Source organism: Pectinophora gossypiella, chromosome 25 (assembly GCF_024362695.1).
Source record: "Pectinophora gossypiella chromosome 25, ilPecGoss1.1, whole genome shotgun sequence".
Classification (NCBI taxonomy): domain Eukaryota; kingdom Metazoa; phylum Arthropoda; class Insecta; order Lepidoptera; family Gelechiidae; genus Pectinophora; species Pectinophora gossypiella.
This window is the reverse complement of record NC_065428.1, coordinates 1,480,156-1,498,198: the sequence shown is the minus strand read 5'-3', so window position 1 is coordinate 1,498,198 and position 18,043 is coordinate 1,480,156. Positions and strand designations below refer to the sequence as shown.

At 37.4% G+C, this 18,043-nt stretch overlaps 1 protein-coding gene across 2 annotated transcripts in view; it reads right to left on the bottom strand.

The window, feature by feature from the left end:
* Positions 1–18,043, bottom strand: part of LOC126378181 (neural/ectodermal development factor IMP-L2-like) — a 112,864-nt gene that overhangs the window by 6,388 nt on the left and 88,433 nt on the right. Inside the window, exon 1 of one of the 2 annotated variants that reach the window (XM_050026383.1) lies at positions 2,335–2,517. The exons of the other annotated variant lie outside the window; for it this stretch is intronic. The gene's annotated coding sequence lies outside the window, so the exon portion shown is untranslated. Of the gene's footprint in view, positions 1–2,334; positions 2,518–18,043 lie in introns of those variants that run through there. 2 annotated transcript variants of the gene reach the window in all.

The following is an 18,043-nucleotide window of genomic DNA, read 5'->3' as shown; positions in this document are numbered from 1 at the left end:
CATATCACCCGGGTGCTTTCAAGGCCAGAGTGAACAGGCACCTTCTGGGCGAGCTCGCTCCATCTTAGGTCTTGTCAATGCCTTCGGGCAAGTTTGGGGCCAAGTTTTTTTTTTGACGTGACTTATTGTAGATTTGCCGCAGATGGCATTAACTACTTGACCGGACAAATGGGGAGCGCTGAAGGCTCTCACCCGGTACAACGTTTAAGACAACAGGCCTGAAGGTGCCCAGTTGGGCGTCGTCTGAGAGAAAAAATATTTGAAAGAATTAATCGACCCTAGTGGGTCGATAGCGATAAGCGCTGATTGAGGGAAATCGTTGACCACGCCGGTGGTGTCGGTATCAGGGTCCTTTGGGGCCAAGAGCAAACCCATCACAGGTAAAAAAAAAATCCTGTGGGTCTGGGTTTTTAATAGCTACGGAACCGTTATTATTATTTCGCTAATACTGTCTTCGCCGCGTTTTTATAGCGATTTGTAAAGAGACCGTCAGACGATTTTGACGATCGAATAAAAAAATCATTTTTTCTTTTCCATTGAGTAACAGATGTCAGAGCCTTGAAATTAAAAAAAGGAAATCCCGGCTAGTAGGCTGGTCATTCACCTTAAGCCTATATTTGAACTACGCGGGGTCGCTAGAAGGAATCTTTTTTAGAGATAAACCCACCTTTTTATAAAAAAAAAATGTTTCTTTAATAGCCTACTATAAAGAGCCGAATATAATTTCTGTATTTGTATATTCTGTGTTCAGTCGGACATAAATCACGCTATTAACCTCTAACGGGGTCGGCAGAGCAAGTCAAAAGAAGACACGAGTAGTAGCAAAATATTTTAGTACTAAGTTTTAAGATGGATATCTTCTTCTATCGTGTGGATTGTCCGGTGAATTACCGACCCCATCAACCCTGGTGTCAGGGTTATTACTGACCCGCCATAGGCCCCTGACATGACTCATGTAACGACTACGTACTTACATCAGTAAGTAATAACCGGGATCAACGGCTTAACGTGCCTTCCGAAGCACGGAACTTTTTACTTTTTGGACCAGGTGATCAGCCTGTAATGTCCTAACTAAACTAGGGATCACAAAGTGATATTTGTGATTTGTCCCCACCGGGACTCGAACCCGGGACCTCCGGATCGTGAGCATAACGACTGGACCACGGAGGCCGTTAAGATGGATATGATACAATGCCATACAATTATTTCTGAGCCTTAAGGTTGCCTAGGAAAAATTGCTGCTGCATAAGATAAATTTGCATTCTTTTGATTTCTTTGAGTTTAATTTTATTTATTTTATTTATCTCATCATACAAGAATAATTTTATAACGTACACACGAAATATTATAGCACAATTTCTTCCAGGCGACTAGAGGCAATAACTAGGATAACAATTAAAAATTATGATGAAAAAAGAAGAACCATTCTGTCGGCTTCTCCGACATATCCGGGAAGATAAGCAGCTGAATGCATCCTATGTTTTTAATCGCTCCCATCGGCCTCTGTGGTTCAGTGATTGAGCGGTGGGCTCTCAATCAGGTCCCGGGATCGAATTCCCGTGGGAATAAAGTCCCAAAAATCACTTTGTGGACCTATTGGTCAGGCTAGTTCGGTTAGGACATTGCAGTGTAGTCTATAGTCCGAAAGTAAGATGATCCGTGCTTCGGTAGGCACGTTAAGCAGTCGCCACAGGCTACTAACTAAATAAGTATGCAGTCGTTATATGATTCATGTCAGGGGCCTTTGGCTACTCAATAAGTAACCCTGATACCAGGGTTGATGAGGTCATCGACCTTACAATGCACACGAGAGAAGAATTCAGAAACTGTAATAAATATTCTTAACTAATAATGTGTATGGATATATCTAACAGCACGACGGTCGCGCGGATGCGGTGCTGCAGCAACGCGACTAATTAGAAGACCGTTACGACCATAATTTCAGTTAGTTTCAGCCAGTCAGCTTTCACCCTAAGGTTGCCTGGGAGAAATTGCTGTTTAGCAATAAGACCGCCTAATGTACTTGATTTGATCTATCTCATATTGTATTTTTTTTTGTTTGGTTGCTTAATTAAAAGATTTTGTATTAAAATAAGTGTTTTTGTCGTAATAAAGTATTTCATAGATAATTTATTTAAAAACAATGTTACAAAGAGTTTAAAAAATATATTGAATACGATTCCAAACAAAAAATTGTAACATAAACAAGAACATTAAAGAATATTTTAATATAACTTTTTAGAATTATTTATTTTTCGTTTAAAAATAACATTTAAAAAGACGATCTCAAAATAAATCTATCCAAAACCAAAAATATAAAGTAAAAAACGATACCTTTAAAAATCACAGGCACAAAACCACAGCTTAAAAATCCCGCCACAAAATAAAACAGAAATGTTGAAAAAATAAAACTTAATTTTCGAACACAATTCGAAATAACACAGAATAAATTATCTTATAGACTCTTTATATCAAAGCTGAGAATATTTAGAACACTTTTAGAGGCGACCGATTGGCTTTAAGTCCAGGGTTAAAATGGCTGGATACTGCTGTTGTTTGCCTTATATACCATCAAGAGTTAAGTCTACAGTCGTCATAGATCCGATTTGAAGAAGCTGCGTATATCGGGACAATACTGTGTTTCCCCGCTGTGTAAGTATTCGCTGAAAATAAGTTCAAATTTGGAATATGTTTTTTGGACGAAAACTTTTTTGTGATCCTGTTAACGAACGATCAAAACGATACATCTCTATTGAATGACGTCATCGAAAAAAATGTGATCAGACTTCGAATTTTGTGTATTGGGTTGTGTATTAAATTCTGATTAAGTAAATAAAGACAGATCCAAAACTAACGAAAAACATTTCTTTTTCCTATTTAACTTATTTATGAATTTTAATCAAGAAAAACGTAATAATATTTACGACATTTTATCACTTTTTCTATGACGTCACAGTGTGCTTTTTTATACAAATTCTATAGTAATTCCATGTTTTGACGTTTAGTAAAAAGTAACTGATTTGACTAGTTGGAAAATAGCCTATTGTTTGTTTTTTTTGTGATGTGTAATTTGGATAATGACATTGTAAATCATTTTATTATTATTTAATAGTTAATGTACCTAATGATTGTCATTTAGATTATCAATTTTATTTTATTTAACTATTTGCATGTTATAATTTAAATAACTAAAAATGTAGACCAAATGTTAAATGCTGACCATCTGCAAACTGTAATTTTTTATTTATTTTATTTATTTATTTATGGTCACCAACAGAGTTAACAACAATAAATACATTACAAGTTACTTATATATAAACAAGAGTAATTGTTACCCTAATTATAGGTGACAACGGCATGCAAAATTAACTACAGCAAAGATAGCTTAAATGAAAAAAAAAAGAAGGCTAAAAGCGCATCACGCTTGCACAGCTTAGGCTATTTACACTTAATAATACTTACCATTCTTATTGCGAATAAATGACTATGAATTATTTGAATTTAAATTCATACATACATACATAAGATCACGCCTATTTCCCATTGGGGTAGGCAGAGACCACGGAATTCCACTTACTATAATCCTGACACACCACTTTCGCTTCGTCCACTCTCATCAAAGACTTCATGCACGCTCGCTGGTTTAGTGTACTCTAGAGTACTTTAGAACATTCTGGACATGTAAATTCATACAACATATTATTATATATTTATTATTGTATTTATTTTTGTTTTTTATTATTGTTTATTTTTATTTTTTTATTGTATATTTTATTTTGTATTTTTTTATTTAATAAATAATTTAGTCTTTTAATTCATACATAAGTACATACAACACGCCTATACCTATATCGGAGTGGACAGAGTCGACTACAAAAAGAAAATTGCTAATATTCTCTTTTCGTGGGTTTGAGAGGCAATGTCCAACCTCATCAACCCTTTTAAAGAAGCGACTGCCTGTCTGAAATTCCAACACGCGAAGGGAAATCCAGCCTAATACAGGTTATGTCTCACAACTCTGAAAATGCATTTCTCGGGAATATGGGTTTCCTCATGACGTTTTCCTTCACCGCTGAGCGCGTGATAATCATTTACGATCCAAGACAATCGTTGGATTCGAACCTGCCACGGCTATCATAAACAGTATAAATCAATAAATCTTATTACTTTCCATACAAAAAAAACACCGCCTCCGATCATCTGAAATTCCGGCCAAGTAGTTAATGCCATCTGCGGCAAATCTACAATAAGTCACGTCAAAAAAAAAGCAATAAAAAAAAACATCTGAAAGAAAAATGTCACCATTTAAAGAAGATGTCAGATCGTTTACCATACATACATTTAAATATTTTCCGTCACATTCTGGAAAGAGGGCAGGGAACTTTGAAGCGTCAATGTGACCGAAAAATAATCATTCATTATTTCGCACTGGACTGGTGACGAATAAAAGAATACCTTTTTTTGACGTGACTTATTGCATGGTACTTATAAGTAAACCAGGTATGCTCAAAAGTGACAGCTAACATTTCAAGGTTAGCCCAGCTGACGTCATCCCACCCTGCGTTGCCATTTCGTAAAAAAAATTACCCACGTCCAATCTTTCTAATTTATTTTGCAAGAATTTTTTTAACTTTTAGTAAAGTATTTACGTACTTAGAGTTTTAATGATTATTATATGTGTAATAAATTATAAGTAGTAATTAAATACATTTATTTATTTATTATTATTTATTTTTATTTATTTAGTCATTAATTAACTTAATTTTCAATAATAAAATTTCCGTCCTTGGAATGTTGGAGATACCAATTTAATGGTAACACTTACGTCATCATGGGGCTAGCAATGGCGGCTTGTCATAGGATTGAACATACCTGGGGCCTGTTTAATAAAACTTACAATTGTAAATTACAACGACAATTTGGTGTTCATTACGTAGTTAATATGAAACTGCAAAATATTCGTGATTACACACTCCGCGATGTACATCAAATTGTCATTGTAATTTACAATTGTAAGTTTTATTAAACAGGCCCCTGGTCTTCTTATACCATGACTTATTGTAGATTTGCCGCAAATGGCATTAACTCCCCTTACCTGGCTTCTTGAGCATACGTTCTATATTTATAACGAATTTATTTAATTTATTTTATAATTTTATTTTAATATTTAAGAATGACGAAGCTTGTGCGGATTTTATTATGTATGATTTGAATATGCTTTCCCTTAATTATTTATTTTTTATTATATCCGTTATAATTTTTTTTTTGAAAATGAATGTTTTACTGACGAAGCCTGTGGTGGATTTACATTCAGTTTATTAATATTATAATTTCTGAATAAATTTACTTACAAATGTAAGAATGACTTTTTTATTACTGGATTGTATTCATTTTATTTATTTTTTTTAATATGTACTTAATGATACCTAAAAAACTATTCTACTAGTAGAATTTAACCTATATATACGATATATGACATGTCATACGAACTATTATGAATATGAATACTCTTCTGACCTCACTCTCTGTTCGATTGTGGACGAGAGTCCCTATTTGCATCACTGCAGTGGGCTACACGCGCCCAAATGCATTATAAAGAAAGAAAGAAAGTTTATTCAGTACAACAAACAAGTCATCATCATCACCAGCCCATTAACGTCCCCACTGCTGGGGCACGGGCCTTCCCTATGGATAGATAGGGAGATCGGGCCTCAAACCACCACGCGGGCCCAGTGCGGATTGGTGGTTATTAACGACTGCTAATGCAGCCGGGACCAACGGCTTAACGTGCCTTCCGAAGCACGGAGGAGCTCGAGATGAAAACTTTTTTTTGTGGTCACCCATCCTATGACCGGCCTTTGCGAAAGTTGCTTAACTTGCTGCGCCACCGAGCTCCTCAACAACAACAACAACAACAAACAACAACAACAACAAACAAATAACAATTATAAATAAGGCTCAATTATAATTAACGCTCTAACCACTAGACCACGGAAGCTGTTAAGAAACGTGGTCTAAATCTTTACTCGCATTGAAATTTTTAAAGAAATCGAGGAACTTATCCCGTTCGTCTAACAGAAAGTACGGTGAGGTGTGGGTACTTAGTTCATCTTGCGATGGATGTACCTCTGACTACCCCAATTGGGATATAGTCGTGAGCTTGTTTTTTATGTTATGTTATTTTGTAAAGTAAATTTACTATTCTTACTAAGTACTTATATGGGGATCGTAGATCGTAGTTAAAGCTAAAGCATTCACATGGGAGCGGGCGTCGCGCCGTAGACCAAACATAATATTGTAAATCATTACGTTCTACCGTAGACCAACTATAATAACATATCAAAAACATAATTAAAACACATAATAACGGGTTCTTACCGCGTTTAAATGGGGATATGAGACGCCCGATATTTCGACACTGTTGCAAGTGCCATGATCACGGGATGACTGACCCATTTAAACGCGGTAAGAACCCGTTATTATGTGTTTTAATTATGATAATAACCGCGTAAACTTAAAACAATGTATATCAAAAACATTCGAAAGAATTCGTTTTTCATCATTTAAAAAAATACATACATAAATTCACGCCCTTTTCCCACCGAGCTAAGCAGAGACTATGGAATTTCATTTGCTTCGATCCTGACACCCAATATGTGAGCCAGCAAAATCTCTTTTTCATTGAAATTCTAAAATTTGGGCGGCCTTATATCGACCCCGCCGGCGTGGTCGACGATTTCCCTCATTCAGCGCTTATCGCTAAACCCGCTAGGGTCGATTAATTCTTTCAAATATTTTTCCTCCTAGACGACGCCCTGAGCCGAGGTTCGCGTCCAACTGGGCACCCTCAGGCATGTTGTCTTAAACGTTGTACCGGGTGAGAGCCTTCAGCGCTCCCCATTTGTCCGGCCAAGTAGTTAATGCCATCTGCGGCAAATCTACAATAAGTCACGTCAAAAAATAAAAAAAGGGCGGCCTTATTGTTTAAAATCTATTTTTAGAAGAAAGTTTATTTTTATTTTGCTCGTCCTATTTATGCTTCTAATATATTTACATGCATAACATCGCGCCTATTTCTGATTGGGGGCGACAGACTTGAATCTACTTACTCCGTTTACGTATGAACACACCTCGGACACTTCATACAAACAACCTCGTTTTACACAGACACCACACATTGACGTTATCGTACACGCGCATCTGTGTGTGTGACGTCTGATGCCATACGATTCAAGTCTAAACTGTGTTCGAGGGGGGTGAGGTAAACCTATCTCAGACGCTGGTGGGGAGTAGAGAGTTGCCTCTTCGTACATATTCTCCAGTTATAACATAAGCTCACGCCTATATCCCAATTGGGGAAGTCAGAGGTACAATCAATGAGCAAAAGTTCAGTCGCTGCGCCCAGCGAATTACTGCAAACAGTGGTGAAATTACGAACCATTAGTTGTCATAATTATAAAATTTATATTTTTGTAGGTGCTTTTGGTCTATTACAGAAACGAAGTGTAACCAGAAGGTTTTAAGTGCAATCAGTTAATTTATTACTTTGCAAGAAACTGATTGGACTTTTGCACCTTATCGTACATCGACTGAGCTTTCTGTTAGACCAATAGGGCTATATTGGTCGAGCCAACTGTGTTATTGAAAACTGTACATTGAACATTGTATTTACTATTATTATTTTTCTTTTCTTTTTTGTTGATATATGATCTATTTAATAATTTTATTATTTAAGTAAAATTGATGATCATATTTATACATACAGACATACATACATACATAAACTCACGCCTATTTCCCACCGGGGTAAGTAGAGACTATAGAATTCCATTTGCTTCGATCCTGACACACTTCTCTTGCTTCCTCCACATTCATCAATCGGTTCATAAAGGCACACCAGTTCAGAGTAGATCGTACTAAAATCTTTTCTAAGGACATCTCCAAGTTGGTCAATGTAAGTCCTAAATATATATATATATCATATTTTTATTACTTAAAATGTGTCAAACAGTTATAATAAAATAAGTAAATCTGAATCATATACCTAGCATGCGTGTTTAGGCTATTTCTTGGGTGAATATTAGATTTTGATCCTTCACTTAGGTTCCGTGTCTAATACCCAAGTAAATGTTAGCAAGATCTAAGTTAAGAGCACTTACATTCTAAGATTAAACTTAGGTAATCTGGGACGCTTACTGAAGATATTACGGTATCCTTGGCCATAATCCTTATATGCACCCCTAAAAGCATCTAAATATAGAATTCGCTTACATTGAAGTATGCGTTATTACATGAGAGATCAAAGTAGACACGTGATAGCCGAGTTGTTAGAACGCTTGCCTCTTACTTTGAGGTCGCAGATTCGAATCCAGCACAGGCCTAATACAAAGATTGTGGAATTTGTTTTCGAATTCATGTTTGGATCATAAATGCTTATCACATGTCCCGAGAAATGCATTTTGTGACCTAACTATTGGGATGATATTCCTTTCGTGGGTTGAAAGGTCAGACAGGCAGTCGCTTCTGTAAAAAACCGGACCTGTCTTCAGGCTAGGTAAGCGGACCCTGTGAGTAACGGGATACATACATAAACTCACGCCTTTTTCCCACCGGGGTAAGCAGAGACAACAAGCAGCAACGGATAATGCTAGGGAGATGATGATGAGGAAATGTCGTGGCCAGATCTTATTCATGATGTGCTCCGATATATATATAAGACATAATGGTAGTGTACGGTCACGAGCATTAATATATATACACTTTGGTACCATGTCACACTAACTTTTTTGACACATTGAACTGTAAGTCTCACTAAATGTCAAATAGGTTAGTGCGAGAGAGTCCTAAAGTGGGTATATCATAGCTCATGACTCGTACCGAATAGTATCAACCCGGGCCTCCATCGATTTCCAAATGTGTCGATTGACTTTTAAAACGTGGCAGATGCCAATCGAATTTTAGATTCGTATTCGTAAAGGTACACCGGTCACACGAGAATTGCGATCCTGAATTTCTCGTGACGCCATCTTGTTGAAACGAAGAAACAAAGAGAACGTTCAGCTGCTAATTCCTTGCATAATCTATGACACATTGCAAAATCTATGGAACCGTAAAGAAAACTTTGAAGAAGCCCACCTTTTAAAATCAGAATCATTTATTCAACGTAACTATCATGGAGGAGCTCGGTGACGCAGCGGTAAACGCGCTTGGTCTGCGATTGTTGAAGTTAAGCAACATTTGCAAAGGCCGGTCATAGGATGGGTGACCACAAAAAAAATCATGTCGAGCTCCTCTGTGCTTCGGAAGGCACGTTAAGCCGTTGGTCCCGACTGCATTAGCAGTCGTTAACAACCACCAATCCGCACTGGGCCCGCGCGGGGGTTTAAGGCCGAATCTCCCTACCCATCCATAGGGAAGGCCCGTGCCCCAGCAGTGGGGACGTTAATGGGCTGGTGAGGTTCTCTATTTTTACAATAAAATTGTATGTAATAATTTACCATGGCATAATGTTACTTGTCCTATTATTAGTTACGCATAGTATTAATTTGTCATAACTTTTTAAGCATAATTTTGAAACTCATAACTACGATAAGCATAATAATTATGACAATAATGATATATAAGCATAATTATTATAAGCATAAAAACTATACTCCGAATAAGAAAAGTTTTGGCACAACCTTGAACATTTTCCTTGGCTGCATTTGGTTCATGATTGTCACTATTTATATTTTTTGACTCTATTTCATGCTGTTGGTCATTATTCAGTATACTTTTCGTGTGTAAGATAAACATGCTGGCGGCGTAGGGGTGGCCCAAGGGCCACCCCCGCCGCACCCTAACCTACTGTTATACCTTGTAAAATTATGACAAAACACTACTTATTATTCTAAAAAATAATTATTAATACCTATTTATATGCGAATCAAATTTACGCCAACAAATATTAGTCCAAAAATAAGTTATACCTAACAAACCAGTATTCTTAGATGTTATTATGGGAAAGTGCTATTATGCTAAAAAACGTTATGCAAAAAGGATTATGATAATTAAAATTATGACAAAACCATTTATATGCATTTTAAGAGAATCCCGGCTGAGGTTGATGATGATGATGACCTATCATGGATAAACTTGTTGCAATGTAACATTTTTGAATTTACGTCATCTCGCAAGGTGTTATGGCTGTCGCGCGCTTACGGTGCTAAGTCCGCAGGACTTGTGCGCGATTAAAGCCAATAGGCTCGCCCTGCCATCCAATAACACGCTAGAAGAAAAAACTAAGTACTTACGCATTACTTTGTTCAAAAGATTTTTGAAAACAACGGTCAAGGACATAATAAAAAGATCTTTTTTCATCTTTCAAACGGGTGATGTGAAAAACTGAAAATGTAATGTCGTTTGGATGTCAACTGTCCTTACGTAAGTTTTCATCAGGAAAGATGATTCCAGACTGCTCAAGGCTATTTATTTATTTATTTTATTAATTCGGAGTACCAACAACTGTAACTATACAATGAATGCTTACAAATTCAATTAAAACAAAGTCATTTAAAGGTTTTCGCAAATGAAAACATATGATGTTTCAGACTTATCATCTAGGAAGTTAAGAAACAGTGTAATTAATATTCAAGTATATTAATTGTCGCGTTCGCACTGGGACCAAAAAAGTTATAATCTAAATGATGATTAATAAAATATAATGATTAAAGAATCAAATTAAACAAATCAGTTACTTTTTACTAAACGTCAAAATGCGAAATTGCTATGGATTGACAAAAATCCGAACCGGCGTGCGTGTATGAAGCGATTGATGAATGTGGAGGAAGCAAGAGAAGTGAGAATCGAAGCAAATGTAATTCTATAGTCTCTGCTTGCCCCAGTGGGAAATAGGCGTGAGTTTATGTATGTATGTATGTTGACAAAAATCACTTTGTGATTCCTAGTTTGGTTAGGACATGACAGGCTGATCACCTGATTGTCCAAAAAATAAGATGATGCGTGTTTCGGAAGGCACGTTAAGCCGTTGGTCCCGGTTACTACTTACTGATGTAAGTAGTCGTTACTTGCACGTCAGGGGCCTTTGGCGGCTCAATAATGACCCTGACACCAGGGTTGATGAGGTTGGTCATCCACCAAACAACCCACACGATAGAAGAAGAGGAAGGGCAAGTTTTCAGAATAACAGACTTGCCTAGGTTTTGTAACACCCAATAGTAATTTAGATGTATTTTTTGTCATCCAGAATCCATTGCATTATTTATTTAAAATCATTTTTTGCGTTCACTCGTACATAACTGCGCCATTGCATAAATGTGTTTTTTTTTAAACATTTTCATGTGTATTCAAATCAGATTTTAAATTTACGATCCTGACGTTTGCCTCTCACTTTGAGGTCGCAGGTTCGAATCCAGCACACGCCTAAACCAATGATTATCGAATTTGTTTTCGAATTCATGTTTAGATCATAAATGATTATCACATGCTCAGCGGTGAAGGAAAAAGTCGTGAGGAAACCAACATTCCCGAAATCATTTTCGGAGGTAGGTGACCTAACTTGTATTGGGTTGGTTTTACCTTCGCAGATTGGAAGGTCAGACATGCAGTCGCTTCGTTAGGTAAGTGGACCCTGTGATGATTCTGACAACCAGATTACTTTAGCCATATAGCAGGGTCCACAGAATACCAGCGTCGTGGCTCGCGCCGCGGCTTATGCTGAGTGAGGCCCTTTTATAAAGGACACCACCACCATCGTTGACCAGTCCATACACACAATTATTTGTATTTCTCATGTATGTTGTCTTTTAATTTTTTTTATTATTTGTTTGATTGTAAGTTATGTGTTACTCCGTGTTTTATATTATATATTTGTTATTTATTTTATATTTGTTACTGTGGTGTCCCTTTATAATAAACGTTTCTTTCTTTCTTTCTATTGCAGTCTCATTTGTAAGTACAAAATAGGCTGTAAAGTTGCATCTAATGCCTTAATTATGTTTGTGACATGCAATAAATGAATATGCATAAATAGACGCTAGCGACGAGTGGGGTGGGGTGATAATCGATCATAAATATTCCGGCCAAATGGGGAGCGCTGAAGGTTCTCACGTTGAGGCGATTTAAAAATGTTATCTTGTTGATATATTAATCAATTATTGTACCGAATGTGGCCACTTTAACCCCTCTGGTTGTTCTGTTTAATCATCACCATCATCAGCCCATTAACGTCCCCAGTGGTGGAGCACGGGCCTTCCCTATGGATGGATAGGGAGATCGGGCCTTAAACCATCACGCGGGCCCAGTGCGAATTGATGGTTATTAACGACTACTGCAGCCGGGACCAACGGCTTAACGTGCCTTCCGAAACACGGAGGAGCTCGAGATGAAAGCTTTTTTTTATGGTCGCCCATCCTATGACCGGCCCTTGCGAAAGTTGCTTAACTTCAACAATCGTAGACCGAGCGCGTTTACCGCTGCGCCACCGAGCTCCTCGAGTCAAGTCAATGTCATTTGCGGCAAATCTACAATAAGTAACGTCAAAAACGAGTACCGAATGACACCTGAGCTTATCTTTAAAAGTGATGGCTTTTTCCTGTTAAGTAATAATTACTTCTATAGAAAATTCCAGAACAAATCATTAATGAAAGGAGAACGAGTTAGTCAACTACACTACATGACGTAAATCGTAATTTATAACTTTCCGATAACTTCTTCTTCTATCGTGTGGGTTGCGAGGTGAATTACCTCATCAACCCTGGTGTCAAGGTTATTATTGAGCCGCCAAAGGCCCCTGACATGGCTCATGTAACGACTACTTACTTACATCAGTAAGTAGTAACCGGGACCAACGACTTAACGTGCCTTCCGAAGCACGGATCATCTTACTTTTTGGACAATCTAGTGATCAGCCTGTAGTGATATTATTTTTTGTTGTTTTATGTTATTATTGTTTTTATGATTTTGGTTTGTTTTTCTTTTTGTTTTTTTTTTTGTCTATGTACTTATTGATTTCCGTGTGGTTTCTGTCCTATGTTAAATGTAATGTACCTGTCTGTCTGTGTCTGTGGTGTCCGGAAGTAATAAATGTTTCTTTCTTTCTTTCTTTAATGTCCTAATCAAACTAGGGAATACAAAGTGATTTTTGTGATATGTCCCCACCGGGATTCGAATCCGGGACCTCCGGATCGTGAGCCCAACGCTCAACTACTGGACCATGGAGGTCCGATAACGTATTCTTTATCTTCATTTACGTTTTCTTAGAAAAGTAATCTTTATGCTCATAAATGTTAATAGCCCTTAGCTTGTGACAAAAAACGCTATCTAAAACTAAACTAGACCTCGGACGCTCCATAAATAATATTATAGTAACTATATTATACCAAAAACTACATTAATCAGTAAAGCTTATACAGGGTGTTAGTGACATCGTAACGAATACTGAGGGGGATGATTCAGACCATGATACTGAGATGATATCAAGTGGAATTTTCCGTCGCAAAATTTTAGATTTTTTTTTTTAGTTTTTTAAAATTATTTTCAATTCTATACTTTTGCGATGAAAAATTCCACTTGATATCGACTCAGAATAATCAGCTGTTTCATCCCCCTCAGTATTCGTTATGATGTCACTTACACCCCGCACAAGTACATACTGTACCCATACAAGTAGGTATGGGTGTTAGTGACACAGTAACGAATACTGAGGGGGGTGATTCAGACCATGATTCTGAGTTGATATCAAGTGGAATTTTCAGTCGGAAAATTCATGATATTTTTTTTCTTTTTCTTTCTGTTCCATTCTTTTGCGACGGAAAATTCCACTTCATATCATCTCAGAATCATGGTCTCAATCATCCCTCAAAGTTTTCGTTACGACGTCACTAACACCCTGTATAGTAGGAGACTATCTTGAAGATAAAAATATTAAATGGATTATTTTAGCTCAACACAAAAAAGACAAGAATGTTTGTAATAAAAACTTGGCCCTAAAATACTGAAAATAACTTTGTTAGTGGATTAAAAAGGATTGTGAAATACTTGATGATATTCTTAACAGAAGAATAAGTACTTTTTTTATCCAGGCGGAGAATTCTGAGCTTCTTTATATAAGTGGTGCATGCTCGCCTCGAAATGTTCGTGTACGCGGTGGCGTCCGGAAGTCGGGTCGCACCTTTCCCTTAATAAAATTATTGGGTGCTGCGTATGTGGACAGGCCTGCTTCTGTTAGGGAGCTCATAAAACACTGTTTCTGTGAATAAGTCACATAAACTCTATTGTTCACTTTCCTTCCACCGTCTGCAATTGGAATACCATTGTATTTAAGTTTAAATGTAATATAAATTGGACTTAAAAAAAGAAAAGAAAACATGAAACAGTAGGAGAAGGGGCCTGTGCTGGGAGGTTTTCTGGCCACGTCTTTCCAAATTACATAATATGTAATTTAACTTTTGACGTTCAAAAAGCGCTAACTATGTACTTAAGCCAATTTGGAAAAACAAATATTTTTGAATTTTTAATTTTTTGACTAATTGACACCTACTTCTCGCCAGCTATGTTTAAGTCTCAATTCCGTGGTAACCATCTGCTTATTCTAACAGGAGAAGGCGTGAAGTTATGTATGTGAGTATGTAATGTACCAAAGAGTTCAAAAATCTCGTATCTTACACACTAATAGTTTGTTTAACATTAAACAATTTACAGTTGATACTTAGCAGAGGTAAATCTTTCAACGCGTACGATCTATTTTGCCCTAATAAAAATAAACATTTTTTTTGTATGTTTTTTCAGTTTGTGAAGAGTAGCTGTTGTACGCGACTTCATTCGCGTGAACTTTGGTTTTGGTCTACTTTTTTCTCTGCTTCGCACTACCCAAATCCTTTGGAAGTAGCGACTTCCCGATCCCGACCTCTATCCAAACCATCGCCTACAGTTGATACGATATCGTTTCATGCAATTTTTTTTTGTCGTGACTTATTGTAGATTTGCCGCAGGTGGCATTAAATACTTAGACGGAAACTTCATGCAAAAAAAAACACGCTAACACATAATATATAGTAAAAAAAAAATCCGCTAAAATGAAGTGGGAGTAAGCGGGACATTTCCGCCGTATGCATTCAGAAAAGTGGGCCGAAATTACATCTGATTGGTTCCCTCGCTCGTCGACGTCGATGATGACCACGACGGTGGATGGACGAGCTAGATGCCTTCCAGAACACCTGGCAGAATGTCCAAGACAGGGAGGGTTGGAAACAGAAGGGGAGGCCTTTGCCCAGGACATCAATTAGGCTACAGAAAAAAAATATAGTAAAGCGACTACTCCGTGACGTCTATGTTCGCTCGCGTCGATTGTCAATTTTTTGACAATTCTCTGATTTTGACAGAATAATCAAGGTTATTGGCGGCTATAGGATAAGAAGGGATTTTCGAGATTCAAACTTTACGAAATTCAATTAAAAAGGGTTTGAGGGTTTGTATGACTTTGTCATTTTTAAAGTTAGAATCATGACGCGGAAGAGGTCGCGGGCGGATAGCTTTTTTCAAGGCAAAGATAAATAAAAGGGTATTTGATTGGGTCAAATCTAGAAATAGAAGCCGGTCTTTGATAATCAAAAATTAATTTAATTTTACTTTTCAACTTATTTTCGAATATTATTTGTGATTTAAGTAACAATGAGTACGACGTTTGACTGCTTGTATTGATGGCGTCACAGGACAGTATTTCCATACGAACTCCGAAGAAAACTTTCGGTTTGACATTTCGTAAAAAGTGTCCCATTTAACTAGGTTGTCAAGCAGCCTATTTTTCCTTAGGATTTTAACAAACAAACTCATTTTTTTTATTTATAATATTAGTAAGTATCTCAGAAAAGATTACTGTTTATACTAATGAAAGAAAATATGCGAAACCAGTTGAAATATTTATTAAAATTGCTTGCGAACTAAGAAACAGATTGATTGGAATTTAGCCGAGTGAATGTTTCAACAAGTTTTTTTTTAATGTGACGTAGAAGGGAACGGTACCGAACTTGCATGAATGAGTTATTTATATATATCTTAATTGTAGTTTGCTTGTTTGTTTTGTTGATTGGACACCTAATAAGACACGACGAATTTATTAAAAACATCATAGAAGGAAAGAGAGGAAGGGGAAGACCAAGAAGAGCTTACATGAAACAGATTAAAGAAAAGGTTAACGTCGTGTCTTATAGGGAAGTCAAGGAATTGGCCTTTGATAGACTGGAATGGAAAATGCTACACTGACAAGAGCATGGCTCTTAAATTGATGATGACTACCAGCACAGGCCAATGATTGTCGAATTTCTTTTCGAATTCATGTTTGGATCATAAATGATTACCACCACGTGCTCAGCGGTGAAGGAAAACATCGTGAGGAAACCCACATTCCCGAGAATATTTCGGATGACTTAACCTGTATGAGGCTGGTTTTCCCTTCGCGGGTTGGAAGGTCAGACAGGCAGTCGCTTCTGTAAAAAACCGGACCTGTAAAATCCTAAGGTTAGGTTAGGTTAACCTGTATGAGGCTGGTTTTCCCTTCGCGGGTTGGAAGGTCAGACAGGCAGTCGCTTCTGTAAAAAAACCGGATCTGTAAAATCGTCAGGTTAGGTAGGCGGACTCCGTGAAAAACGGGATAATGCTAGGATAATGATGATATGCGCAAATGTCACATAACAATATTCCTTTTTAGATGAATTTGCAACAATGTGCTCTTCATAGGCCGCCTGCGCTGAATCAAATCATATATTTAAAGTTGATTTCTACAGAATTGATTGGATTTATACGATTGTTTTGTAAATATCGCATACCTTACTTTCTACTATTTGCACGTTCGTAATGTGTTACTCAGATTAATGATTGAACATTCCTAACGCTTTCAGAATAGCGACTTTCTATGGAATCGATATTTTTAGTGTTCACGAACTAATTTCGTTAATTGCTCAATTTTGTATGCGTTCCAAAATGAATCGTCTTTGAATCAGAATCCGAATCATTTATTCAACGAAGGGATAACCAACCCAATAGAGGTTAGGTCACATACCTCCGAAAATGCATTTTTCAGGAATGTGGGTTTTGTTTCACCGCTGAGCACGCGATAACCATTTATGATCCAAACATGAATTCGAAAACAAATTCGACAATTATTAGGCCTGTGTGGGATTCGACCTTGCGACCTCAAATCAATATAACTATTGTTCTTAATCGTCTCAATCTGATTTCATCATCACTTGTTATTAAAAAAAAATGTGGGCACTCATTGTCTTCTGACTCCTCCCTTCTGTTTGACTCCTTTTTCCTTCGACGCAGTCGGGTAAAAAGTTTCAAGTATAGATATCTCGGCTCGTGCTATGAATCACTGAATTAAACTTACAAAGTAGTGTCATGGTGTGGTCATGGGTACGAATCTCGGCTCGTGCTATGAATCACTGAATTAAACTTACAAAGTAGTGTCATGGTGTGGTCATGGGTACGAATCTCGGCTCGTGCTATGAATCTCTGAATTAAACTTACAAAGTAGTGTCATAGGTACGAATCTCGGCTCGTGCTATGAATCTTTGAATTAAACTTACAAAGTAGTGTCATGAGTGAATTAAACTAGAATTCAGTGATTCATAGCACGAGCCGAGATTCGTACCTATGACACTACTTTGTAAGTCACACGAACTCCGAACAGAACCATCACGTAGTGAAAACTTGCCCTTCCTATTTCTTCTATCGTGTGGGTCGTGAGGTGGAGTACCAACCTCATCAACCCTGGTGTCAGGGTTACTATTGAGCCGCCAAAGGCCCCTGACATGGCTCATGTAACGACTACTTACTTACATCGGTAAGTAGTAACCGGGACCAACGGCTTAACGTGCCTTCCGAAGCACGGATCATCTTACTTTCGGACAATCTGGTGATCAGCCAGTACTGTCCTAATCAAACTATTGACCACAAAGTCATTTTTGTGATGTGTCCCCACCGGGAATCGAACCCGGGACCTCTGGATCGTGAGCCCAACGCTCAACCACTGGACCACAGAGGT